The 27,312-nt window shown below is 40.3% G+C and overlaps 1 long non-coding RNA gene across 1 annotated transcript; it reads left to right on the forward strand.

Annotated features, from left to right (window-relative positions):
- Positions 1–4,142: 4,142 nt before the first annotated feature.
- Positions 4,143–9,102, forward strand: LOC114257153 (uncharacterized). Its single transcript, XR_003627474.2, has 3 exons — positions 4,143–4,272; positions 6,767–6,807; positions 8,824–9,102. It is a non-coding gene; the product is annotated as an uncharacterized LOC114257153 (long non-coding RNA).
- Positions 9,103–27,312: the final 18,210 nt, after the last annotated feature.

Raw genomic sequence — 27,312 nt, forward strand, 5'->3', positions numbered from 1 at the left:
TGAAGCATTACAAAAACAAAATCTAATAGTACAGCATATTTGGCATTTATAACTTGTGTCATCACCCATACATCACTAGCATCATCTCAATTATATTTATCTTGCAATATTTGTTTTTCTATTTATCTGGTCCAGCTAAATACCCCCCAAATGGGAAAATGCATGCCCTGTTTTCTTTGTAAGAAATGCCTTTTATTCATCAACAAGCCACTAAATGCTCTTCATACATGCTTGTCACGCTCACTCTCCTAACACTGCTGGAAAATACAAATCTGACTAATTGTAAGTTATATAGAGTTGACCAATGCAGATGAATTGAGACTAGCATTTATTTATATTAAAAAAATATATAGAATGGCAATTACACAGAAGCGAGAATACATATAGAACAGAACTCTTCAACTACCTTCTCTCTAAGGCTTCCCCCAATGCTCGATCCTTCTCTGCACAAACGAAAATCAACAACCAAATCAACATTGTCCTTTAATAATGAAAATGCTGAAAATGAACTAGTTTTTTAGAAGAAAATTTGCCTATCACTATAACTAGATTTATCAGGTTATTTATTTATTTATTTTTTTTAACTCCTTCAAAACACTGATTGTAAACCCAAACACAACACTAAAAATATAGGAAATAAATTATTATTTTTAAATATTCTGGGAATAATTACCAATAAATGTAAAAGCGATGATGATCGAGGCTTCAATCAATGCATCGCCAAAGCCCTAATGCGGGAATCAGGTGGTGCTCACCTTAGTAGACGATGGTGCTCGCTCCCCTCGTCGGTGCAGATGGTGGAGGCGGTGGAGCTTCAAAATCGAGAGAGAGAGAGAGAGAGCGAGAGAGAGAGAGAGAGAGAGAGAACTTCGAAATCAAAATCAAAATCGCCAATCGCTCAGAGATTGGATCTGAGATGAATCCCCAACCGCTCTGAGATTGGATCTGAGATAAATCACCAATCGCTCTGAGATTGGATCAAACGGGGCTGAAGAAGGTTGATTCGATCGGTTGGGAGAGATTAGGCTTTAGAGAGGGTTGTGAGAGTGAGAGTGAGAGTGAGATCGATCCAGAGAGTGAGTGAGAGAGTAAGCGAGTGTTTTGGGTCCTTAGACCCAAAACAAGACATTTGAAGAGAGAGAGAGAGACAGAGCGCGCGCGTGGGAGAGTTGTACATTTGCGCGTGGGAGAGTTGGACATTTGGAGGCGCTTTTACACGCCCTCTCTTATGAAAACGGTATCGTTTTATTTTTTAAAAAATGTGGCGTTTATCAAACGTGATTAAATATTAAAAAAGATGACATTTAAAAAAACGTCGTTAAATGAACGTCGTTAAATCTTATTTTTCTTGTAGTGATCGGGTGGCTTTACGATGACGAAATGGTAGCAGCACAACAATATGCGCACAAGAATTTAATCATTTAATGTTTTAGCTACTCTGGTGTACAATCTTCTTGTAACTTCTCATTATGGGTGTTTGGTAGAGTTTAAATTTAGCTTACTTCAGTTTTTAGTTCAAATTAAGTGATTTTTGTGTGCTTGGTATAACTCAAGTGATCAGCTTTTAGCTTAAATTAAGTCAAAAAGGTGATTATTCTTATAGTGGCGGAGGAGGTGCTTTTTGGACTTAGCGTAAGTGCAGAATTTTAGGGGCAAAATGACTTAAATGACCCTCACAATTTCAAGTTATTACAAGTGTGCCATATATATAAACTAAACACACTCATTTTTGTCTCTCGCACGACCCAGAGAGGTGATTTCTGGTGAAGGGAGGTGATTTTTGGCGAAGCGGAGCTCTCTCTCTCTCTCTCTCTGTGCGATCAATAGCGTGAAAAACCCTAGCTCACTCTCCCTCTTCGCGATCGACGTCGTGACAAAACCCTAGCTTTCTCTCTTCACAATTGCGGCTTGTAAGGGGCTGCCAACGGTGAGATGAGGAGAAGGAAAAGAAGAAGGGGATGCTGGCAGTGGGTGAGAATGAGGAGAAGAAGAATGGGCTATAGGCGGTGGATGAGAAGAGGCTGCCGGCGATGGGTTAGAAAATGAATTAATTGTGTTATTGTAATGAATTAATAAATTTAAAAAAAATATATTTATATTATTAATTGGTATTATAATGAAAAAAAATCACAGTTAATTATAATCATTATTACAAAAACAGTTAAAGATCATACTTTGGCAAATGAAAATATCTTACTTTCATTGAAAGTGTGATAAAAAAAAAATTAGATTGATATTTTAATCACACTTGATTTGATTAAGTGTGATGATATATATTTTTTATATCACTTTTCAATTAAGTGTAATTTTATATATATATATATATATATATATATTTTTAATTACACTTTCTAAATAACATGTAATTAAGATCACATAAGAAAAATTAAAAATATCTTACTTCTATTAAATGTGTGATTAAAAGTGAGATAATATTTTTTTATTTACACATTTTAAATAACTGTGATTATATATATTTAAAAAATACACTCGCACAGATTCTCGGGGCTTTTCCCAAACTAAGCCTCTTTTGCATCCTATTTCCCAAACTAGGCCTAGTTTGGACGGAATTCCCAAACTAAGCTAAAGCGCTATTACAAATCGCACTTTCACTATTTAGAGTCCAAAATGTGATGAATAGTGAAAGTGCTATTAAAAATCGCGCTTTTAATTAATAAAGCGCTGTTGAAAATCACGCTTTTAACATAATTTTTTTTTTTAAAGAAAACGCTATTCCAAATAGCGCTTTCACTGTGCATTCGTATTCGGAAGAAAACGCTATTTGAAATAGCGCTTTCACTGTTCTTTCTTAGGAAAACGTTTAAAATATATTAAAATGTGACTAAAATAAAACACAAATGCTTTGTAGCCCAAATGGTTGTGTGCTTGTCTTGCACCATAGTGGCGTGGGTTCAATCTGCGGGAATTGTTACCTTTCAATTAAGTTCAACTTTCTTTTTTTTTTTTCCCTCTACACTTTATATATTTATTATGTAATTTTTCTATCAAAAAAAAGTAAAATGTTTGTTTGGTGAACTAAATTTTTTTTCAAAATGTCAACATGATTATTTAAAAAGTATTCAGTGTATTTGGTTTGAATTTTTTGGATTTAGTTATTTGAAAACTGAGTTTTTTTATTTTTTATATAAATACAAAAAATGTACTGAAAATACAAAAATATTTTTTCAGTACATTGTTTATATTTTTATGTATTTATTAATTTTGTAAAATATTTTTTTATAATTTTTTTACTTTTTAGATACATCTAACTAAAGTGCATCTGAAAAAGTAAAAAAAAAATATTTAAAATTTTAAACATATTCACTAAAAACAAAAAAATATGAAAATAAAAAAAAACTCAGTTTTCAAATAACTAAATCCAAAAAATTCAAACCAAATACACTGAATACTTTTTAAATAATCATGTTGACATTTTGAAAAAAATTGTATTTTATAGAAAAAAATTTTAGTTAACCAAAGATTACATAATAAATATATAAAGTGTAGAGTGAGTGGAAGAAAAAAAAAAAAGTTGAACTTAATTAAAAGGTAGCAATTCCAGCGGATTGAACCCACGCCATTGTGGTGCAAGACAAGCACACTACCATTTGTGCTACAAAGCATTTGTGTTTTACTTTAGTCACATTTTAATATATTTTAAACGTTTTCCTAAGAAAGCACAGTGAAAGCGCTATTTCAAATAGCGTTTTCTTCCGAATACGAATGCACAGTGAAAGCACTATTTCGAATAGCGTTTTCTTCCAAAAAAAAAAATTATGTTAAAAGCGTGATTTTCAACAACGCTTTATTAATTAAAAGCGCGGTTTTTAATAGCACTTTCACTATTCATCACATTTTGGGCTCCAAATAGTGAAAGCGCGATTTGTAATAGCGCTTTAGCTTAGTTTGGAAATTCCGTCCAAACTAGGCCTAGTTTGGGAAATAGGATGCAAAAGCGGCTTAGTTTGGGAAAAGCCCCCAGATTCTCTGTAATGTGTCTGTCTATCTCTCACTCTATGATTGTCTCTCTCTCTCGCACCTCTGCCCTCTCTTTCTGTCTCTTTTTTCCTCATTTCAGCCTCTAGGGTTTTCTCTGTCGGCGCTTACCATGGTGGTTCTCCGGCGTGGTGAGTTTCTCTCTCTTGTTCTCTCTCTCACTCTATGATTGTCTCTCTCTCTCGCACCTCTGCCCTCTCTTTCTGTCTCTTTTTTCCTCATTTCAGCCTCTAGGGTTTTCTCTGTCGGCGCTTACCACGGTGGTTCTCCGGCGTGGTGAGTTTCTCTCTCTTGTTCTCTCTCTCTGTATCTAACTGTAAAGGAAAATGCATATGCTTTGTTGACTCAAGCGATTCCATTTCAGTTGATATGAAAATGATTTATCTTGGCGGAAAGGTTTGATTTTTTGTTTATTTTTGTTTAATTGTTTGATCAACTAAAATATTATGCATTTTGTTCGGTTTATTGGATTTATGTATTCGCATTTTTCGAATATTTTGAGCCGGTATTTTTGAATGGTTTTTGAGTTCGTGGTTCATGGTGTATTTTTATTGCTTGGAAATGTTGGTGAAGGAAAATAAAAATTTTGAATTTTTTCATCTTGTTATTGCTTTTCTCTGTATTCAAATTGAAGGGTTAGGGTTGTTTTGATGTTTGATAATTGTTTTGGGTCCATCCTCTTTATTTATTTATTATTCTCAAACAATAGAAAGCTTGAAATTCGTAAGTTTTTGAGGTAGATTTGTTGACTCTTTTGCTTTTGATTTATTTTTTAAAGAATTCAAGCAGTAATAATTTTGGGTTTTAATTATTATTATTATTATTTTTGTTCTTCTGTGTTTGTGAAGCTGGTTTTTCTTTGTTTCTTCTTATTGTCAATGTGACCTATTGATTGTCTCATTGAACCCTCTAGTTGTTTGAATTTGCTTTTAATCATTCAATTTCCATTCTTTATTTCTATGATAATGTTCTGTTTGGTGGCTGGGAAAACTGAAGAACCTATCTATACCTCCTCTCCCAAAAGGAAAAGAGAGAGAGAGAGAGAGAGAGAGAGAGAAGGAGGGAGGGAGAAATAGGAAATTAAAATTATTTGATGCTGTGTTTTATGTGTTATTATTGGTTTCTAAATGATGAAAGAATGAGCTCAGCTTGGACAAATGGTTGGAATAAGCCGAAAGGAACATTGTTTTAATTTTATTTTTCTTTTGTCTTTTCGTTCTTCCTATCATATTTGAATTGGGGCTTCAAGTTTTATTTGTTCTCACTCCTTTGTTGTTTCTTCTTATTCTTTGTTGTTATTGGTAAAAGCTCTCAATCATACAGAGACTTTTTATATTCATTTCATGAACGCAGCGTGGTTGTTACTTTATCCTTGTATTTCTTTTGTTTTCGGTTGGAAGTTGCAATGTCATTTTTATTATATTAAATTCCATGTCGTTACTTTATTAAGAATCCAAAGATTGTTACCAAGAAATTGTTGTTTGTTTGATCTTCTTTTAGAAATATATAGTTATGTAACAATCCAGTTCCAAAAAAGGTCAGTGCACAAGGAAAGCTTTTCCTGGGAATATGATTTGTTCTCGCTCCCTAGCTCTGTTCTGAAATATATAGTCAAGTTTTATTTGTTCTCACTCCCTAACTCTGTTCTGAAATTGGGTCAAGGTTAGTTGGTGGTGGTCTGGAATTTTGTGTGGATACTGATTTGGTGTTAATTTGCAGGTTACTCTGATTTGTGAGCTAGCCAATTTGTAGGGATGTGGGTTGAGTTATGTGAGGCTTTTCTATAAATATTGAGTAAGAGGGTGAGCTTGTGGGTTGAGTGACTGGAGCACTATCATTTATTTTATCTCACAGTTTGTTAATGCAGGTTCTTAGCTGGCCATTATTTTTAGGGAAGGTGGGTTTAGTGATGTGAGCCCCTATATTAGGCTGTGTGTGAGGAGGAATTATCTGTGCTATTGAGGGTTGAGTTTGGTGATCCCAAGTTTATGGAGGCATATGGTAACACAGATCTTCTAATTGCTGTTATGCTATGCTTTTATACTGAAAATGCTAACATTGAAGAATACCATATTTATAGTAAACTAAAGCATCTTAGTTATGGTGACACATGGTGTTGTGGGATTCTTAGTTTTCTTAGTCTGCGCTATGTTTTCAGAATGCCTTCTTGCACTTTGTGTCTGGCTACAAATTTTTCTTAGGCTAGGCTATTGTTATTGACAAAAGGAATTGTTTCAGAGTTTATTTCATACTTCCCCTATGTAGCTTACAAATCTATTGCATCCTTTGTGTTATGGGGGTATAATTTTTCACTGTCCTAGAATTGGATTTTATCTTGATGAGCCCATTTGCTTTTAAGTATTTCTATGGAAGTAATACTCTCATTCTGCATGGACATCAGATATCGCAAATAAGTGGTCTACCATTATATTTTACCACCTCTATCCTGACTTAGAATTTGTTGGTTGTCCTCCTAAATCACATACTTTTAATTTTTGGTCTGCCCTTTCCATCTAGAAGCTGTTTAAAGTAAACTTCTTTTAATTGAATTTTAGTTTCTTCCATTGTTACTCTTTTTGTTGCCACTTATAGCATATAAAGTATCAGAGGCCTTGTATCTAGATATGCATTGCCTATGTTTGAATTGCCAATGTTGGATTCATGTTAGTTTGTGCCTCAAAGTATAGTTTGTGCATCTCCAATATGTTGTCAAAAAAAATAGAAGAATTCATTGTATAACTAATTTCAGCTCTCATATTCTTGGCTGCAGAACTAAGTTCAGAGGAATCGAAAGATGTTCTTTTCAAGCAGGTCTGCTTCTTGCTTCTCTAAATTAGTTAGTTTTGTCATGCTCGTGGCCTTTTTGATGATGTATCTGCCATGTGATTACCGGGTGTTGCATTAGTTTCGTTTCCCTTTAGTTTAATCTTGGGTGATCTCGTCGGGGTGTCGGGTTGGCTTGGAGTTTGTTAATCGTTTGGGTTTGTGGTGTCCGGGGGTTCCTCTCAAATAAATTCCTATTCTTGTTTCCTCGGTGATTGATTTTCACTTGTTTCGGAGAGTACGAGGTCAAGTCTGGAGTGTCCAGGGGTCGAACCAGAAAATTTTGGGTTGCTAGACCAGGGCCGCACGTGCAGGGCCCTAGGCAGCACGTGTAGGGTGGGGCCGCACGTGTGGGGGACGAGGTCGCATGTGCAGGGAAAGATGAGTTTCGAAGGGCTGCACACTGCCTAAAAGGGAAGTACGGAGTGAAGGGCGGGAGAGGACCACCACACATACGAGGGTTAAGGCCACACGTGCGGGGGAAGCGCTCCGCACGTGCGGGAGGGGGCGCCGCACGTGCGGCAATCTGGGCAGTTTTTTTGGGCTCTGTTTTTTCTTCCTTTTGGGGTTGAATGTATCTCATTTTTTCTTTACATCCCTCGCTCTCTAAAAACTCTTACTCCCCCTTCTCTCTAAAAACCCCCATCTAACACTAAAAATCTTTGTTTCTTACAATCCATGGGGTCTAGGTCCATTATCTCTCTCAAGATTTGGAAATCTAAGCTAGAACATCCCGTTGTGTGGTGGAGATCGAAAATCTCTCACCTTTGGCTCCAGGGTTTTGATCTCACCTCTTCACCAAGAACTTGAGGTAGGGTCTCCTTTGAGTTATATATATTTTTGCAAGTTTTCATTGATTTTGTGAGCTCATCTTTGTCTATTTCGAAAATGGGTTTCATGGCTCAAGATATTGTTGGTTTTTGAGAAGAAATCTATCCTTGCTTTTTTTTAAAGATTTTTTCTTGAATTGTTGAGCTATGTGGTTAGATTGAGGTATAAAGTGAGGTTTTAAAAAGGAAACGAGGAAATGTTAGGATTTGTGAAAACCTAGAATTTGGGGGTTTCCTACACAAAAAAAAAAAAAAAAAAAAAAGGGACGAGGGCTCATGTTTGATGATTATGTGGGTGTGTATATATATAGGTTTTTATATATATTGTTATGTGCTATGGTAGGTAAGGGGAATGGGAAATGTTCTGTTTTATACGAATATTTATATAGATGTTGATGGAGAATTTCTTAACATATGAAAATTGTTGAGATTGGATGTTGATATCTACATAATGCATTGGTTTTGAAATGATTAAAATGTTGTAAGTGTATGAGCTATGGTTACATTGTTACAAATGGGAAAATGATGGTAATTTGGGCTATTTAATGGAAAGGCATGGAAAGGAGAAAACAGAGATTTTGAAACTTTATGGAAAATTAATTGTAGTTATGAACAACGTAGAGAAACACGAAGTAGTATGGATAATTGTTGCATTAGCATTGCTAAAACCTTGCATGTCATGAAAATTGGTTTGAAAAAATTGAAACTTTCATTGAGAATGAAATATTGGGATTGAAATCATGGAAATGTTATGGGGTAAATACGTTGGTAAGTCCAGTTAGGAGGTGTAGATGAATTTGATAAGTTGGCCTGAGTGTCCGGGGTGAAAAACCGAAAACACGCGTGGAGGAGGTACCACTTTCCTTCTGGTTAGCAACCGGTAAAGTGGGGTTATTGGTAGTGCTTGTTGAGCCTACTTGTAGACACCAACCTAAGGATTACCTGAGTCGTATTTACTGCCCCTATTGAATAAAATTGTGTGATTTGGACTTGTTGAGATCTTCAAATTATTGTTGGAACATTGTGATTTTCAAGAGAGTAAGTAAATGAAATTTCCTTTAAAATGGCATTGCATGGCATTACATCTAACATGGGAAAGATTGCATAAATGTATATACTTTGTTAAGGATTCTTTACTGGGCTTTATGCTCACCCCTATGGGATTTTGGTGCAGGTAAAGATGTGGTGATTCCGCCGAGTTGAAGGCATGAATATATTTTGTGAAGAGTAGATAACTCCTTTTTTTTTTTTGGTTATGGATTTAATTGCTAGCCATGGGCTATTCATGTATGGGCCCGAGAGGTCATTTTTGTGTAACCAGGATTAAGCCTTGGAAATTGTAAGCTCATGAGGGCATTTTATTATTTTTGGAATGTGATGCTCTACATGCTATAGATTCATATATTTTTTGCATCATTGAATGTATAATTTGCATGTGGAACTTTGGTATAAATCTAGTTAATTAATGGTGTAATGGTTGGAGTATTGCTATTACACTTTTAGCAGATGTGAGTTGATGTATTAGAGTTATGTTGAATTATTTCGGGGCGTTACCTGCCATGCTTATACTATTTTGCGTGCTGGATTGTTGATTTAGTAAATCTCAAGAACAATGGGTGGGGCATCCTCAGGCTTTTTTAACTTGGAAGCATCGATGAAGGGTGGGGCATCCTCAGGCTTTTTTAACTTGGAAGCATCTATGAAGTTTTCCACCGCCTTTTTTTTCTCACTTAGAAAATTGACAAATAAAAAGGTGGACACTGTCATCCATAATGTCATTTGCAATATCAAGGTGGAGACTAATCTAGTTGTCTATTGGTCAATGGTGATATAAGAGTTGTATTTTTATTCCAGATTTACAGGTTCTAACTATTAAATCTCAAATTTATCATATGAAATGTGTTTAGATGAGTTCTCGATTTTAAAAAAGAAAAGAAAACTTAGGACTCTTTAAGTGTGTTATGCAAGGAATTTGTTTGGGTAGTAATTCGATGAACGCATCTTTATATACATGTGTGTTATGTAGTGACAACAATCTTAACTTTTTGTGTAATAAAAGTAATGATTGTGTACTCACATCGAATTGAGATCGTTTAAAGCAAAATCCAAGTCATTATAAAGTAAATCATATATATCATTAGTTTAAGATTTCATTTTGGATTTGTTGATTCTATGTATATTTGGTTTTATGACTTTAAAATATCTGGTCATACATTGAAGATTTTCATTTTGGATTTATTGATTCTATGTATATGTCATATCTATATCATAATCCAAATATTTTATAGTAGTAACAATCAAAGTGGTTATTTCTTTTTTATTGATGCAGGAGATGAAAAGTCAGTGTGATGAGAAAATGCCCGAGTTTATCTTTTGTAAGACTAGAACAATCTTTACAAATAGTAAGTTTATTCATATGCTTTTAGCTATTTCTGAATTAGTTTGTGGTTTCATTTTCCAGGTCAGAAATTTCTTGGAGAGATGCAAAATATGGTCAAAGAATTCAATAACTTAGTTTTTTAAGTTTTTTTTCTTTTTTTTCTTTTTTTTTATTTTTTAATATATGTAAGCACAGTTTAAAACTTTTTATTTAATTCTTTTGTATATACTTTTGAACATTTAACTTTCATTTATGAAATATATGAGGTTATTCCATTCAATATGTGGTTGTGATTCAAAGTATCGTATATAGTGTGTATTACATTCTTGAAATGCTCGTACAAAAATAATATTGATTATTCTTCAAATATGTCGAACCTTTTTTTTGTCACACATTAACTGTGATGAGAAATGCATATAACGTGTCACAGGTTTTATTAGGTATTAATCACACTTAAAATATGCGATTTAAATGTTTATTATCACAAGTTTTATTAGTAATTAATCACACTTAAAATATGTGATCTAAATGTTATTAATCACATTTAAAAGATGTGATTTAAATGTTTATTATCACAGGTTTTATTAGTTATTAATCACACTTAAAAGATGTGATCTAAATGTTTATTTTCACAGGTTATATTAGTTTTTAATCACATTTAACAGATGTGATCTAAATGTTATTAATCACACTTAAAATGTGTGATTAAAAATGACACCCAAAGATCACACCTTGACATAACTTAAAAAATGTGATTAAATAACATAGATCACACAAAAAAAGTGTAATTGTAGACACCCCATTTTTGACCGTCCTCAAGATTTGGACGTCATCGTTTGAACACTCGATGATCATCCATGCTCGTATTCGTTTGGAGTTCTCAGAGGTCTCGGCTACGTGCCTGGCCTCAAGATCTCTCAACTTATCTATTTTGTGCTTGGTCATGGACCAAACACTTGTGTTTTTGCTTCTAAGGAAAGAGAGTGACTTGTTTTCCATTCCCTCAACCCATCGGCCATGGCATGAGGCCATCGGCTCCCTTTTTTTCGCCGTCGGCCAAGAGTGTTGGCCGGTCGGCATTGTATTTGGTCAACCGGCCATTCTGTTGGTCGATCGGCCATTTTCGCTGGCCGAACCCTGTTCATCTGCTTTATGCAGATATTTTGTGCCAGCTGGGACCCATTATTCACCCCCTCCATACACGTGTATGGAGGGATTTGCCTCCTGTTTAGCTTCTCTTGGAAGCTTGATGATTTGAACCTCTATAAAGAGGGAGCCCCTCCTCCCTCCTCCAAGGTTCAGAAAATTAGTTCTTGAGAGGATATATTTAGTGTTGTATCTGTTTTACTTGGTTTGGTCTTGTTTTGTGACCTAAAGTGAATTTTGTCTTACTTTTGCACTAGAACACCTAGCATTACACCATCCTTGGGTTGTTAAGGCCTTAGAAGGTTGTTGTTAGGGTTCTTGGACTAGTTTTGATCAAAGAAAGGTGCTGGAGCTTTGTTTCTAAAGAAGGTCTACAAGGGTGAGCATCCTTACTTTAGTTACCCCTTTCTTGCTTAGGCTTTTAGCCATTCTTGCATGCTGTTTTAAGCTTCGACTATAATTGATAAAAGTTCTGATTTTGTGTGCTTTAGAACTTTGTTTAAGGTCACTTTGAGGTTTGGGGTTGTCTTCCCCCTCCAAGGCCTTGTTAGGCCTTGTTTTAGGCCATACCTTTTGGCCATTGTTTTGGTCTTTGCATGACCTCTCTACCACCGAAATCTAAAGGATTTTCAGTGGTGGAGAGGTGGTTTTGGGGTCCTAAATAGGAGAAGGTCATCCCCTCTCCTTGTTGTCTTTAATGCTTGCATAAATGGCTTATGTGGTAGCATGTGTGTTTAGTTTGTTTTAGCTCCATTTCAGTATGTATTAGGATTTTTTTTGCCATGATACACCTCTGTTTTGAGTTGGTTTAGACATGCCATACATGCTTTGTATACTTGTCTTGTAATCCCATGATTTGCCTTAACATGCGCCATGTTGTAACATGTGTTTTTAGCATGATTTTGGCTCAACTCCATGAAGCTTTTAGCCTTGTTGTAGCATGCTTATGCTCTATTTTTCATTGTTTTGGTTATGCTTACATTGTTTTGTATAGCCACCATGCAATCTGGCTTGTTAGCTTTGAGTGTCTAAGTTGCTAGCATGCTCTATTTGGATCATTTCAGTGGTTTGCCATTTAGAATGTTATTTCGGTCCATATTTCATGCTTATAAACTTACACTTATCACTCTTTTAATGTCTTAAAGAGTTTGTGTTTTATACTTCATGAATGTGTCATTGTGTATGCCATCATGCTTAGGTCATTGGGATGCCATCTAAGTGGGTTTTTGGGCTCATTTTGACATGTCATAACTCTATTTTTGGTTGCTCAAATCATGCCATGTTTGGTTGTATTAGGTGTAGTGTAACACCTCTTTGATGGCCTCACTTGCCTCATGATTTTGCCCCTTTGTTTTGGCTTGTTTTGGATTTGGTCATTGCATGTTTTGGGCTTACTTTAGCATGATTTGGGACTATTTTGGGTCATACTTGCCATATGCTCTTTGTTTCATGTTGCTTTGGTTCAAATCCCTCGATTAGTCTTAGGCTTCAGTCTTGAGCATGCCATGTTTGACTTGTTTATGAAATTTGGCATCACTCCTAGCCTCATTTCAGGGCATGTAATGATGTCACATTTGCATGCTTTCCATTCCTTTTAAGTGTTCTTAAAAGGTGCCTTTTTATGCTTAAGTATTGGACCATTTAGCATGCATGTTTGTATGTGCATTTGCCCTCATGTCCTGTGCATTTTGGCCACTGTTTTGGACCTATTAGAGAGCTGTCCATTTTGGTGTAAGTCCATCCTTTGCATGTTGTTGCGTGCTCGCCTTGTATGTTGTTGCATACTCGGCTCATTGCATGTTATTGCATGGCTTAAGTTGCATTTTGCATCCTTGTTAGCTTGCATTTTTCCATGTGTTTGATATGTTGTTACATGTTTGCATGCTTGTTCACATGCTCATGTTGCATTGGTTTGCTTGCATGTTTAGGTTGCATAGCATTGTGCATGCTTGCATCCCTTGCCTCTTGATAAATCATGATAGAGGTTGGGGCCCTTCTATGTGTTTGTGTGCATTTCATTTGACATCAAAATGCACATTTGGCACCTTGGGCCATCATGCATTGGAATGTGTGATTGATGGCCCGAGGGTCGAGAACCATACTCCTTTGAGTCTCAAACATGATGAGGAGGGTGGTGGTGCACACATTGCTTTGAAAATGCATTGACATGCTTTGTCTGCCCTCTGCTGCAGCAAAAACAGTATTCTGCAGGAAAACATGGCTGATCGGCCATCTTCAGTGCCGGTCGGCTACGCATTGTTGGCCGAGGTCCCCACAAATGGTCGATGACCAGTTCCCCTTGGCCGGTGGCCTTAACTTCTGGCCGGTGACATCCCACAGTGCTCAGGAGGTGATTCAGAAACATCCTTGTGACTTGCAAAGTTTGCAAAGGTGCAGAGCAGTGTGAACAAAGGCAACATGACATGGCGATGGATTTCCGAGCAAAACCGAGTATGCATGCATTCCTCCCTTCTCCTGAGGCTGCTTTACTATTTTCAGTAGCTTAATTAATTTGTTTAATTAGTTAAGTGTTGTGTAATATTTAATTGGCTAGGTTAGTTGATCATTCAATTTGTATTATTGTTTCGGTCCCTCTGTCGAGAGGGCGCAATTGTGCAATAAGCGTGCGTGTGTATGATGCATGTCTTCCAACCTCCACTTCTTTCTCCCTTTTACTTAACCGCTTACGATGGTTAGTTTTAGGACAGGTTTCAATTAGCATCCTTATGTTATGCATGTTTGCATCATTTATCTGTATTGCATGCACCGGGCTCGGCGCATCATACTAATTGCATAGTATTTCAAATCCAACTTGGATACGTGTATCGAATTGTCGCATCTCACATGCCATTTTAGATTAGCTGAGCCTATTCTAGTTGCATTTTTGCCTGCGATGCATTAGCCATCTTAACATGGACTTGGATCATACATTTGATTACTAACATGTTCTTTGTTTTGGCTCGGAGTACATTATGAGTGTTTATGTTTAGCATCTTGCATGTATGTGAGTGTTAACATGACGGCATGCTTGCCATGAGGCTAAGTGCTTATATGATATAACTGTCTGAGTGCCTGTGAGTGAAGGTTGGGTTGCTTGAATTGGGATAATTCATTGAAATCCGTGATTTAGACTATGTGTACGTAGCAAACTTCAAACCAAACAAACGGATATGCGGCTTTGTTCCAAATTAGGCGATCTAGTCTATACTTGTTTTGCTACGCGCACCACATAGTAATTCGAGCTAATTAACCAAGATAAGAACGCATGTGTTTTCAAAAACTCGATATCATGTTTAGTACAGGCCGATCTATTGATCGGGCGAGCGGGGGTGCTCATAGATGACCTTCCCCAATCGTACCCAAGTTCCCAAGCCGAGGCAACTTTGGCGATGACGGACACGTGGCCTTAGGCACGAGTCAGGGTTTCCTAAATTTCCCCCAAAAATAAATATTTAGGTGGTGACTCTGTATCTGGCAAAGCAGTCCATGTTTGATACTTCTTTACAAAAATCAGTTTTTCAAAATGATTTGCCAATTTGGACTCTTTGGTGATTTATCAATCACACATCGCACATTGTGAGATCAGATTAAGAACTGTGACAAATGAGTCCGAACTGTGGTAGCATAAAGCCCGAGGGCGCGTCTACAGTTTCTGGCGACTCTGCTGGGGAGTTAGAGAACTTGACTCGAACTCATGATGTCTTGTTTTGATTACACTTATGTGTTTCTTTGCATTGCATGTGCATTGGTGCGCCTAGGACACCGTGTTTTCCGTATGCTATTCCCGAACGGTTTGTCGGAGGCTTGCTTCGAGAAGTGTGCCATAAGGCTGACCGATTGCGGGGTCTGCCACAACGAGAGCACAAACCCCAGTTTTTTCGACCATTCAACCTAATGCATATTCGGAATCCATAGTGACCATTCCAAACTAGGACAGGTTGCTACCCGATTATAGGTTGTTTGAAACCACTGTGTGCGTAGTGAAACCCTAGCTCCTGACAATATGACAGGGAAACCCTACCTCAACATAGGGGTGTTTTGGCTCTTACTTGCTTGTTATGTGCTTTTTGAGTTGACCTCTACAGGGAATGCACATATCAGTTTGCAAGTCTGGGTACTAGGCCTGCGGGCATCAGTGTTTTGAGAATCAGTAATATCTGCGAGTATCAGATTCAGTTTTCGGATAAGTAATTTGGGAACAATGATCAGTGATCGAATACAGTTATTCAGTTGTGCTCACGATTGTTTTGGTAAAATTGGACTGAGATGTTGCCTGTCTTCTCTTTCAGGAGGGAGATTCAGAGATTTGGTTCAGAATAGCCAGTGTTCTCCTTCGCCGAAGCAAGGCAGACATCTGATCCATCAGTCACCGGTCACATCACCTCCGTCGAGTTCAGCGGATTTATGATGGCACAAAATTCAGAGGAAATTGTGGTTATGGCAGCCGCATTAAACCAAGGGATCATCTTACAAGGCGAGACCGATGTTGAGGTACCACACCCGCCTAGGTCACCTGCTGCGCCCCCGATCTGGGAACCGCAGTTGTTTCAAGCTTGTGAACCCACCACATTTGAGTTAATAGGAATGATTGGTGACCTCCAGAGATTTGTGGCTGATTTAGCCTATGGAATGTCAGCCCCGCCACCAACTGCATCGTATGTTGGGAACTTCATGTCGCAAGAGCCCCGCTACTGGAGCGAATTGTAATTGAGCTCAGCCAACCTGAAGCTGTCTCAAACTCGGGCAATGACATGTCGATGACAACGGGGCTTCGCACTGAAGTAACAACCCAAACCGTCCACCAAGCTGAGGCTAGTGGAAAGAACAAGATGAAGATAGACGCAGATCCCTATGCACAACTCCAGCAAGCTGTTGAGGCTCTCAAAGCAGGGGGGTTGAATAAGCAACAAGTACTTGCAGTTGTGGCTAAGACCGCGGATGACATTTTCCCCGTTCAGACCGAGAGCGGTTCAAGCCAAAGGGAAAATTGGGATAGGGACCGTCATATCCGAACAATTCCTTCCCATCCTAACCCTGCACCTGGGAAAGATCAGAGAGCCAAGGCAGCACCTGTTGATCCTTTTGCTAGTGCACCCAGCAAAGGTCCACATACTTCGAAGTACCTGCCCTGAGGACGCAGGGTCTTTCATGCCCTCTACATGCCTTTGGCCAAGGCTCTTCGAATCCTCACTGAAAAAGGTCATCTCAAACCTCTTGAGCCTCACCCTCTCCCGAGTAATCTCCCTCTCTCACATGATGTTACCCAGTACTGTGCGTACCATCAATAGGCTGGTCACACCACCAACAATTGCTTTTGTCTTCGCCACAAAGTGCAAGACTTGATCGATGATAAGGTCATCCTCCCACCTAGCTCAGCAAAGTCTGTCACCACTAAGTTTGTGGACTTCGAAGATAATACAAGTATGTGATCAGGGGTTGGCCCACCTGCGGGCAGTGCTCGGTTTATTTCAGATGTGGCGTTTGGCACGCACTATTTTGAGCATTTCCGAATGCTGGTTATTTTACATTCTGGCTTGGGTATTGAGTCAGTTCTGTTGTGTTGTTTTGAGTCTGTCTCTTTGTTTTGAGTCAGTCTTTTTGTTTGGGGTCTGTCTTGTTAAATCGAGTCATTCCTGTTGTATAGGAGTCAAGTGATTCCGGGGGTGTTACTTCAAATATCACTATTTGTTTTATAATTGTCTTTTCTCTTTCTTTTGAGTCTGTTTCTACCGGGGAGTCAGTTACACCAGAAGATCTGAATGAAACAGCTGTGGCTTTCATGTTTTTGTGCTTATTTCTACTTTGAGCCTATTGTGCCAGCAAACTTGAATGAAACGGCAGTGCTTTTCACCTGCTTTTCTGTGCCTTTAAATAAGTGCATTGACCTAAGTTTTTCAAAACTTTTCAAATAATGTGTTGAAAACGAAGAGGAAGGAATTCCTTGGGTTTTGCAACATTTGATCAATTGAGAGGAAGAAAGGCATGTTAAGCCCTTAATGAATGAGATCATGTTTGTTAACGTGAGCACTGAGAAGGATCCTGGCTTGATCCAGATTGGTTCTACACTGTCTTCAACGCGAGCGATTAGTCGCTTTCTTAAAAAAATTTCAAAAAATGTTTTGCGTGGTCCTGCGAAGACCTGTGTGGAATCGCTCTTGAGATTGTGCAGTTTAGGATCGCTCTCAACATCTAGACTCGACCCCCTTTGCTTTCAAACAATTAAACTTGCATTTAGAATGTTCAATGGTCAATCGCAATGTGAGGCTTGTATTGCCAGATCAGAAGCACCCCTCGAACAAGGGGCAAAAGACGTTAGATAATGCACTCGAAGTGTCCAAGATGAAGATCGGCAAGAATGCCAAATCCCAGAAGGGAGGAAAGAATAAAGTACTACCGGAGAACAACCGAGTTCCTATCCACAACACTAGGGGCAAATTCAGCCCCCATTGCATGGACTCCGACATCATCAGCAAACAACAACCACTCTCCTGGATTCAGATGGCTTCGAGTTCTCAAAGCCATTTGACATGGACAAAGCTACACTTTTACCCTTGAGAGGCTCGCTGGGCCGAAAAGCCAGAAGGGCGACCCAAGCAAAAGTTAGAGTAAGAAAAGAAGGAATGAAAAGAAGAAAAAGCAAAAGAATTGAAAAGAAATGAAAAGGAAAGAAAAACATAGCTCGGAAGGTTGAAAACCCGGAAGGGCGGCCTTGGCAAAAGCTAGAGCGCAAAAGGAGAGGTTAGTACCCGAGTGTACCTTAACCGGAACTACGTAAGGCTTGATTCCCATGTTTGGGATACGTAAGCAACTTCATTCTGAAGTCCAGCCATAAACACTTCCAAATCAACTGTGTCCATGCAATGGTTTTGATCATCTTTGTCATTTCAGTATCCGAGAGTTCGGTTGTGATCATCGCTATGAGAACTGGTTACAGTGTGCTGCGGCGCTATTCAAACAAGGGGCAACTTTCCGTTGCCATACAGCGCGCTGCGGTACTATTCAAACAAGGGACAACTTGCCGTTGCCGTGCAATGTCCTTCAGACAAGGGGCAATTTTCCATTGCTTCTGATTCGAGGTTGCGCATCTTGAGAGTAGGTTCCGTGCTCGTTGAGCAGTGACCGTTTGCAAAAATAGTTTTTGAGAATTTTTAACTGAGGTTGACTAATTCTCTTCAAAATTATTCCATTTTTCCAAAACTAGGCCAATTCTTGGACCTAAAAAGGAAAATTTTCAGTATTCACAATCTAACTTGCATGATTTTGAATCAGAAAAGTTGAACAAGCATGTTAATCAAACTTTTATATTGATCAAAATTGTTTTAGTAGAAAGCCAAAACAAAAATGGTCAAAATGATGAACTAGGGGCACAGTTGAGTCAGGTGTTCTGTCTTTTCCCCGTTGCCAACATGTTTACCAGGAAGGGCACCATATTCGCCGGAAAAAGGCACGACTAAGGTTAACAACAAAGGACTAAAAGCCCTTGTACCCTCCAAGCAGCGAGGTATCAAGCCAAGTGCGAAGCACGAATTGGGATGGATCGAGACACTCCACTCCCTCATCCGAGGCATCGACTAAACGTCACTAGAGGAAATAGTCGCGAGCTAATAATGTTGGGCATGAACCCACAACTTCTTGTTTATACATCAACCACCCAGGGAAGGGATGAAAAATGAGAGATTGAAGAATAGAGAGATGTGTAATGAGAGAAAAAGTGAGAAAATGGCTTTTTTAGAAAAAAAAAATAGAGCCTGAGGGCCGAGTGATATGAGAATCACAAATGAGAAAGGGTGGGAAACAATACCAGGGGAAACAGGCTCCCTGTGCACGTCTGAGTGTCGTGTCTTTTTGTTCTATCCCGATTCGTATTTTGAGTCGTTTCGAGTGTTACTCGATATGTTTAGGTTGTTACCCTTTGTTTTTCGGTTGAGTCATTTTTGCTGTGTTTAGTCGTAGGCTCAATACCCAGTCAAAAACTCATTTCTTATTTCAAAATAAATCGTTTTGTGCTCAGAGTGCTGTGCCATTCTTCACATTTGTGCAAAACTGAATTTGTTCTTTCATAAAATCGCAGGGTTAACCCAGGTCATGTGAGAACAGTAGAGCCAGGACCTATCTGAAGCTATAGGTTCCAGACTGTGATGCAAAAGAAAAGAGGAAGGATTCGGAGCATCTGAGTTTGTTTCGACTTCTGCAAATTCCGTCTTTGCATACTGTGTGTTCAAAATGAATAGAATGCTGTGTTATGGGCTGTGAGTTCAGAATGAGCAATGTTCAGAATGGGCTGCGTGTTCAGAATCAGCAGTGTCTTGCATGAGCCGTATGTTCAAAATAAACAGAGTACTGTGTTGCGAGCTGTGTGTTCAAAATGAGCAGTCTATGTGTTGAACATGTTGGGAACTTGTGATTAGTTCCACTTCCAGTGCCTTCCGGTGTTGATTTTGCGGAGTCACACTTGTGTTACTTCAATTTGCTTATCGAGTTGTTGCTCATTTTCTTATGGAGTTGTTACCCATTTGCTTATCGAGTTGTTACTCATTTGCTTATCGAGTTGTTTCTCATTTGTCTATCGAGCTGTTGCTCATTTGATTACTGAGTTGTCGCAATTTTGTTTATCGAGTTGTTGCTCTTTGCTTATCGAGTTGTAAACTTGTCAAGGTCTTATTGTTGTTTATTAAGTTAATTTGTTTTATTTGTTACACTGGTTTACCTGACCTGGTAATACATGCATGTTTAATTTCCATTCGATTACATTGTTATTATAATATGATATGATGCGATGCGATGCGATGCGACGCGATGCGATGTACAAATGCAACACTTTTTCAGCAAAAAGCTTGTTTCATTCCATCATCTTTTCAAATACATAGTTTTGAGAAAGTAAAACCTGCCTCATGCAGTACAATGTGCTTAATCTACCAGCAAAGAAAAAAAAAAAGAGTATAAAGAAAAAAAAAAGAAGAGAAAAGCAACGAAATGTCTTAACAGAGCAAAGAAGAAAAAAAAGGCAGTAGAAAGTCTGGATCAAAATCAGTCATCTCAAGTACGAGGGTCGGTCCTAGCCCTTTTCCAAGACGAAGGTCCAGGATCACCACCGCCATCTCCAAAATCAGAGTCTGAGCTATCTCCGACTTCGCCCGGCGACGACGCCGCCTCCTCATTTGACGCATCGCCATCTGGAGTGGGCTCTCAGGAACTGCTCTCAGCATGAGTGTGCCTATGTCTGCCTCGGCTATGGATAGTCATCCTCTGCCTGACTCCCCTTCCTCCCCGAGCAGGAACATATGGTCCAGCAGGCGCGCCTCTTGTGGCCGGAATCTGTAACGGGGCCTGAAAAGGACAAATGGCAAATGCATCAGTTGTAGATAAAACAGAATGTAGTGTTTGAATACAGTGTATGATCGTGAGCAATGCTATGAGCAGTATATGGGTTGCAGTGCATCAGTGCCGTGAGTGTTGTGTTTCAAGTGCCGTGTCAATAGTGTGATGCATCAAATTATGTATGAAACAGATTAGGCGGAGTTTGAAACTGCAGTTGAAAGAACTTACTGGGATATTGTAGATAGTCAACAAGTTGAAGCACCGCTACAGCATCCCTACCGCTGAGGCAGTCAACTCCAGGGACTGACGAGTGTACTCGACAGAAGCCTGCAAAAGTATTGAAGTCATTAGTATTCTGCGGGATATCAAAGAAATTGAAATGACTGTACAAAATGCAAAGTTTAGTAGTGCATACCGGGGTCAAGCCATAGACTCTGACGAGCTCAGAATTAGCCGGAGGAGGGGCGAAGGGAATCTGATAGGTCTCCCCACCCTGCCCTCGGCATGTGATCATCGTAGGCAGTGTTGGCCACTCAGCTCCCTGTCCCCTCCGGGACCCACTCTTGCCACGGGCCCGAGCCACCCTCGGTGCTCCTGCTCCAGCCGCTGGCGCCACAGGCCTCTCTATCTATTCTCGACGAGCAGTACTCAAAGGCGGCATCAGATAGGCCTGGATATACTCGGTGTAGTCGCCCTCGTCTCTAAAGCGCTCCGCATCCCAACCTATCATAAAATCGGCCATCTCCTGTGGGGTGTACATCTCTGTCTGCCTCATGGTCGTAGGAGGAGGTGCTGGAACTACCTGCTCTGGTAAGTCGAGGGTCTGTCGCAAGAAGCGCTCAGCCATGTACCAAACGCGACAGACTGGGCCCTCTAGCAGAACTCTGAACCGGGCAGTCTCTCCAGCACTAGCATACTGCTCCTGAACTGTGTCAGGCAACGGGGCCCACAGCTGCCAGGTGATCTGCAAATAAAACATAGCTTGTTATCTACTGATATTGAGAGTACAATATAAAGCGAAGCTTGAATGAACTGAAATGTTTGACATACCTCGACTGCGGTGATGGTGTCAAAATAGCGGCGGAAGAACATGAAGGACTTCCGTGGCCTCCGCTCGTATCTTACGTCAAAGCGGTGAGAGAATGGAACACCGAGAGGAATCTCCTCATCTGGCACTGGGGCAAGCCTAGGGAAGTAGGCATACACCCACAACTGTATAGTGTAACAGAACAGATATGAGCATGCTTATCAGATAAAGTAGTATACAGATAAAGCAGTATGCAAATAAAGTAGAAAGCGGTATGTGCAGTGTATTGTGCAGTATGTGCAATGTACAAACAGTGTAAAGCAGATTGCGTGCACGCAGTGTATAGAGTACAGATAATGAAAAACAGAATTGAAAAGACAAAAAAGGGAACATGTACCTCCCAAGCTCGTCAACAGCCTCCAAGCAACTGCCCGCTGAGGCGGGAAAATGAGCTCATGTACCCGTAAAGAGTGGCCAAGCCCGCGCCACCCCAGTCGTAACGGCGGATCTGTCTCACGTCCACTAATACGCTCAGCAGGTAGAGGGCGACAATGTTCACCCGGTCGGCGAAAAGCGTGGTCCCCAGCAAGAACATAGTGAAGCCGCGAGCATACTGCTCCTCTTCCTCCCGGGTAGTAGGCGCCTAGATCCGAAAGTGATCCTCGAACCATGAATGCCGCACAAACCCTGCCCGAGCGAGAGGTGGCTGAGTGCCGAGCAAGTATAACTAAATGGCGTCCCACTCGTCCATGTCTGTATCAAAGGGGATCGGATCACCCCCCACTCCGATGCCTGTGAGCATGGAGAGGTCGAAGGGAGTCATCGTCATCTCCCCGGTGGCAGAAAGGTGGAAAGAGTCGGTGGTATCAGACCACCTCTCTACCAGAGTAGCAAGAAGGGGCCTGCTCGCAGTGAGGCGCGAGAGTCCCATGCAGAAGGTCCCAAAGCCGGCTTGGTCGACAATACGACGAACCGGGTCTGGCAGCTCCATGTACCAACCTCGGGCGGCAGCATTCCCATACCCCCGGAAGGCATGGGAATCTCCCTGTGGTCAAAACAAACAGTTGCGAAGCAGTGTTACAAATACAGTGTTGAATGCACTCAGAATTGAAGAAAATACAGCGTGTGTACACGTGTTCAGATTCAAACAGATATCGGGTGCGGGTGTGCTCGCAGTGAACTACAGCATGCGATGTATCAGTGTGTTTAAGTGGTTTAGTGGAAAATACAGCGTGTGCACACGTGTTCAGATTCAAACAGATATCGGGTGCAGGTGTGCTCACAGTGAACTACAGCATGCGATGTACTGGTGTGTCTGAGTTAAGTAGTTAAAGAACAGAATCGACTATTGCAGTTATGTGTTCCACATTGCAGAAAACGAAACAGGGGAAGAGTGTTCCTCAGAAGCGTCGTAGGATAGATGAAACTCTGGCTCGCGCAACAAAAGCTCCAGTGGCACGCCTTGTGCATAGCTCCGGAAGTGACGGATGCCGTCGGGAGGCAACGCATGTATCGCCGGCCTGTAAGCCACCGGATCGAACGGCCGAATAGGAAGAGGTAGGAGCTCAACCTCGGGATCCATGTCCATCTCCGGAGGAGCCCCACCCTGTGGTATGTCGCCTGCCATCTCAGAAAGAGTGCAAAAATGGCCGAGAATGTGGAAAATAGACGAGAATGTGAAAAGTCAACCCAAAAGTCAATCCCGAGAGGGTGAAAAATGGAAAGAAAGGTCGAGGTGTGGAAAAGGCACGAAGATCAAGGTATGAGTCGGGGAAAACAAACTCCAAATGGTGGAAACCAAGAAAAATGCACCGAAACCAAGATTTGTTCGGTTTAAAATGTGCGAAACGGTGAAGATTTCGTGAATCGAATGACGAAAAAGTGTCGAAAACACGAGAAAAACGAAGATCGAAGGTTGGAAAATCACCTAGAGAGAGAGGGAAGGGTTTTTCGAGTTTGGAGGAAGTGGAAATATAAGGTTTGAGGCCCTATATTTAAAGACCCGTGGCTAAATGTCGAAACTGCCCCGACTCTGCCATTTTTGGCCGGTCGGCCACATTGTTAGCCGATCGGCTAAATAGTTGGCTGATGAGCTCCGTTTGTGGCCGATGGATGGCTGGTGGCCTCCCCTTATGGTCGGTGAGCCTCTCATACCCTTGTTTGGGTCAGTTATGTGGTTTGGAACCTTCACTTCTCAAGGCAGTGCAAGGAAGTGCACTTGTGAACCTTGACCGGCCTTCGTGTTGACCTCGAGCCGCGTCTTCTATGAGCGATGCTTGGTGCATGCGGGGAGTATCCTTTCTCGTATCCTTTGGTATCTTGCGAGATTCAATAACCGCTTTTAAAAAAAAAATGCGTTGCATTACAATGTTTTGCCTTGTTTACGATAAACATACATAGGTTGCATCGTTATGCACGTCTACACGCGTTGTAACGCGCACAACGTGCATTATTATGCACTGTTCATTTGCATTGTCATGCATTTCAAAAGACGTGGGTTGTCACGCATTTGAGTTCATTTGCATTATCATTCATTTCAAAGAAACAAACGTGCGTTGTCGCGCATTTGAGTTCATTTGCATTGCCATGCATTTCAAAAGATGTGCGTTGTCACGCATTTGAGTTCATTTGCATTATCATGCATTTAAAAAAAAATGTGCGTTGTCACGCATTTGAGTTCATTTGCATTGTCATGCATTTCAAAAGATGTGCGTTGTCACGCATTGGAGTTCATTTGCATTGTCATGCATTTTAAAAAAAAAAAAACGTTCGTTGTCGCGCATTTGAGTTCATTTGCACTGTCGTGCATCCCAATAGTTTGCATTGTCATGCATTTCAATCAATCATGCATTGTCATGCATTTCAATTACGCGCATTGTCATGCATCTTTCATCTACATTTCAGTTCATGCATCATCATGCCTGTCTCATTTGCATTGTTATGCATTTTAATAATTCGCATTATCATGCATTTCAACAATGTGCATTGTCATGCATCTCTTGTTTGCATTGTCATGCATTTCGAATAACTCGCATCGTCATGCATCTTCCATTTGCATTATCATGCATGTCAATCTCTCACATTGTTGCATATTTCATGTGCATTGTCTTGCACCACACTAACTTTTCTCCACTCGCGTGCTGCGTGTGGACATAACTAACTTTTCTCCACTTGCGTGCCGCGTGTGGACATATCTAACTTTTCTCCACTCACGTGCCGCATGTGGACGTAACTCTAACTTTTCTCCGCTCGCATACCGCGTGTGGACGTATCTAACTTTTCTCCACTCGCGTGCCGCGTGTGGACGTAACACAAACTTTTCTCCACTCGCGTGCCACGTATGGACATAACTCTAACTTTTCTCCACTCGTGTGCCGCATATGGACGTAACTAACCCTTACTAACCCCTTTCTCCCTACTCGCTTTGTTACACACATTGCATTGTTACAGACATTGCATACGTTTTCACGTATGTTTTACTTACATGTGTTTATGCACCCTTCTTACATTGTTACACACATTGCATACGTTTTCGCGTATGCTTTACTTACATGTGTTTATGCACCTTTCTCGCATTGTTACACACATTGCATACGTTTTCGCGTATGCTTTACTTACATGTGTTTATGCACCCTTCTCGCATTGTTACACATATTGCATACGTTTTCGTGTATGCTTTACTTACATGTGTTTATGCACCCTTCTCGCATTGTTACACACATTGCATACGTTTTCGCGTATGCTTTACTTACATGTGTTTATGTACCTTTTTGCATTGTTACACACATTGCATACGTTTTCGTGTATGCTTTAGTTACATGTATTTATACACCTTCTCGCATTGTTGCACACATTGTATGCGTTATCGCGCATGCTTTACTTACATGTATTTATTCATTACTTGGTTCGCATTGTTATGCACCACTCGGCTTGCGTTCTCGCGTGTGCCCTCCTTAAATTGTTATGCTTGTTTCAAATCGCATTGTTATGCGTCACACTTGGGTTGCGTTGTTATGCACCCCTTCCACCCGCATTGTCATGCACCCCCTCACTTGCGTTGTCACGCACTTTTCACTTGCGTTGCTATGCATGTTTCTAACAATGTTGTACCTGTTAAGTTTCTTTCTTTTGCAGGCACGATATTGTATGTATGGTTCATTTGAGGCTGGCGTGACTAGACGAACCGGACGGTATTGTATTCTCCGCGTCAAACGTAGCGAGAATTACATAATTCTCTTACATTCTTTCTGCATTGTAATGTAGTTTGGTTTTTGGCTTGCTTAAAACTATTGTATGTTATGCTTCGTTACAACTTTCTTGGCATGATCATAAGTTATGCTCGGCTTTGTGCACTGTTCTTGCATTTTGCCCCTGCCTTTGGGCATATATCTCTGCTAGCTTGTATGCTTGTCTAAGTCTTCGGCCTTGTCAAAAATGGGTCATCTCTGGGCTTTGACATTCACTCCCGTCATTGTTATGACTTTCAAGTTCTGTCAAAGAGGGGCAACTGTAGACATCCCATTTTTGACCGTCCTCAAGACTTGGAGGTCATCGTTTGAACACTCAATGATCATCCATGCTCGTGTTCGTTTTGAGTTCTCAGAGGTCTCGGCTATGCGCCTTGCCTCAAGATCTCTCAACTTATCTGTTTTGTGCATGGTCATGGACCAAACACTTGTGTTTTTGCTTCTAAGGGAAGACGATGGCTTGTTTGCCATCCCCTCAACCCACCGGCCATGGCATGAGGCCATCGGCCCCCTTTTTTTCGTCATCGGCCATGAGTGTTGATCGGTCGGCACTGTATTTGGTCGACTGGCCATTGTGTTCGTCGATCGGCCATTTTCGCTGGCCGAACCCTGTTCATCTGCTTTGTGCAGATATTTTGTGACAGCTGGCACCCATTATTCACCCCCTCCACACACGTGTATGAAGGGATTTGCCTCTTATTTAGCTTCTCCTGGAAGCTTGAGGATTTGAACCTCTATAAAGAGGGAGCCGCTCCTCCCTCCTCCAAGGTTCAGAAAATTGGTTCTTGAGAGGATAGGTATAGTGTTGTATCTATTTTACTTGGTTTGGTCTTGTTTTGTGACCTAAAGTGAGTTTTGTCTTACTTTTGCACTAGAACACCTAGCATTACACCATCCTTGGGTTGTTGAGGCCTTAGAAGGTTGTTGTTAGGGTTCTTGGACTAGTTTTGACCAAAGAAAGGTGCTGGAGCTTTGTTTCTAAAGAAGGTCTACAAGGGTGAGCATCCTTACTTTAGTTACCCCTTTCTTGCTTAGGCTTTTAGCCATTCTTGCATGCTGTTTTAAGCTTCGACTATAACTGATAAAAGTTTTGATTTTGTGTTCTTTAGAACTTTGTTTAAGGTCACTTTAAGGTTTGGGGTTGTCTCTCCCCTCCAAGGCCTTGTTAGGCCTTGTTTTAGGCCATACCTTTTGGCCATTGTTTTGGTCTTTGCATGACCTCTCTACCACTAAAATCCAAAGGATTTTCAGTGGTGGAGAGGTGGTTTTGAGGTCCTAAATAGGAGAGGGTCATCCCCTCTCCTTGTTGTCTTTAATGCTTGCATAAACGGCTTATGTGGTAGCATGTGTGTTTAGTTTGTCTTGGCTTCATTTCAGTATGTATTAAGCTTTGTTTTTCCATGATACACCTTTTGTTTTAAGTTGGCTTACACATGCCATGCATGCTTTGTATACTTGTCTTGTAATCCCATGATTTGCCTTAACATGCGCCATGTTGTAACATGTGTTTTTAGCATGATTTTGGCTCAACTCTATGAAGCTTTT

The sequence above is a fragment of the Camellia sinensis genome, chromosome 3 (assembly GCF_055761805.1).
Source record: "Camellia sinensis isolate YWXY chromosome 3, ASM5576180v1, whole genome shotgun sequence".
Classification (NCBI taxonomy): Eukaryota; Viridiplantae; Streptophyta; class Magnoliopsida; order Ericales; family Theaceae; genus Camellia; species Camellia sinensis.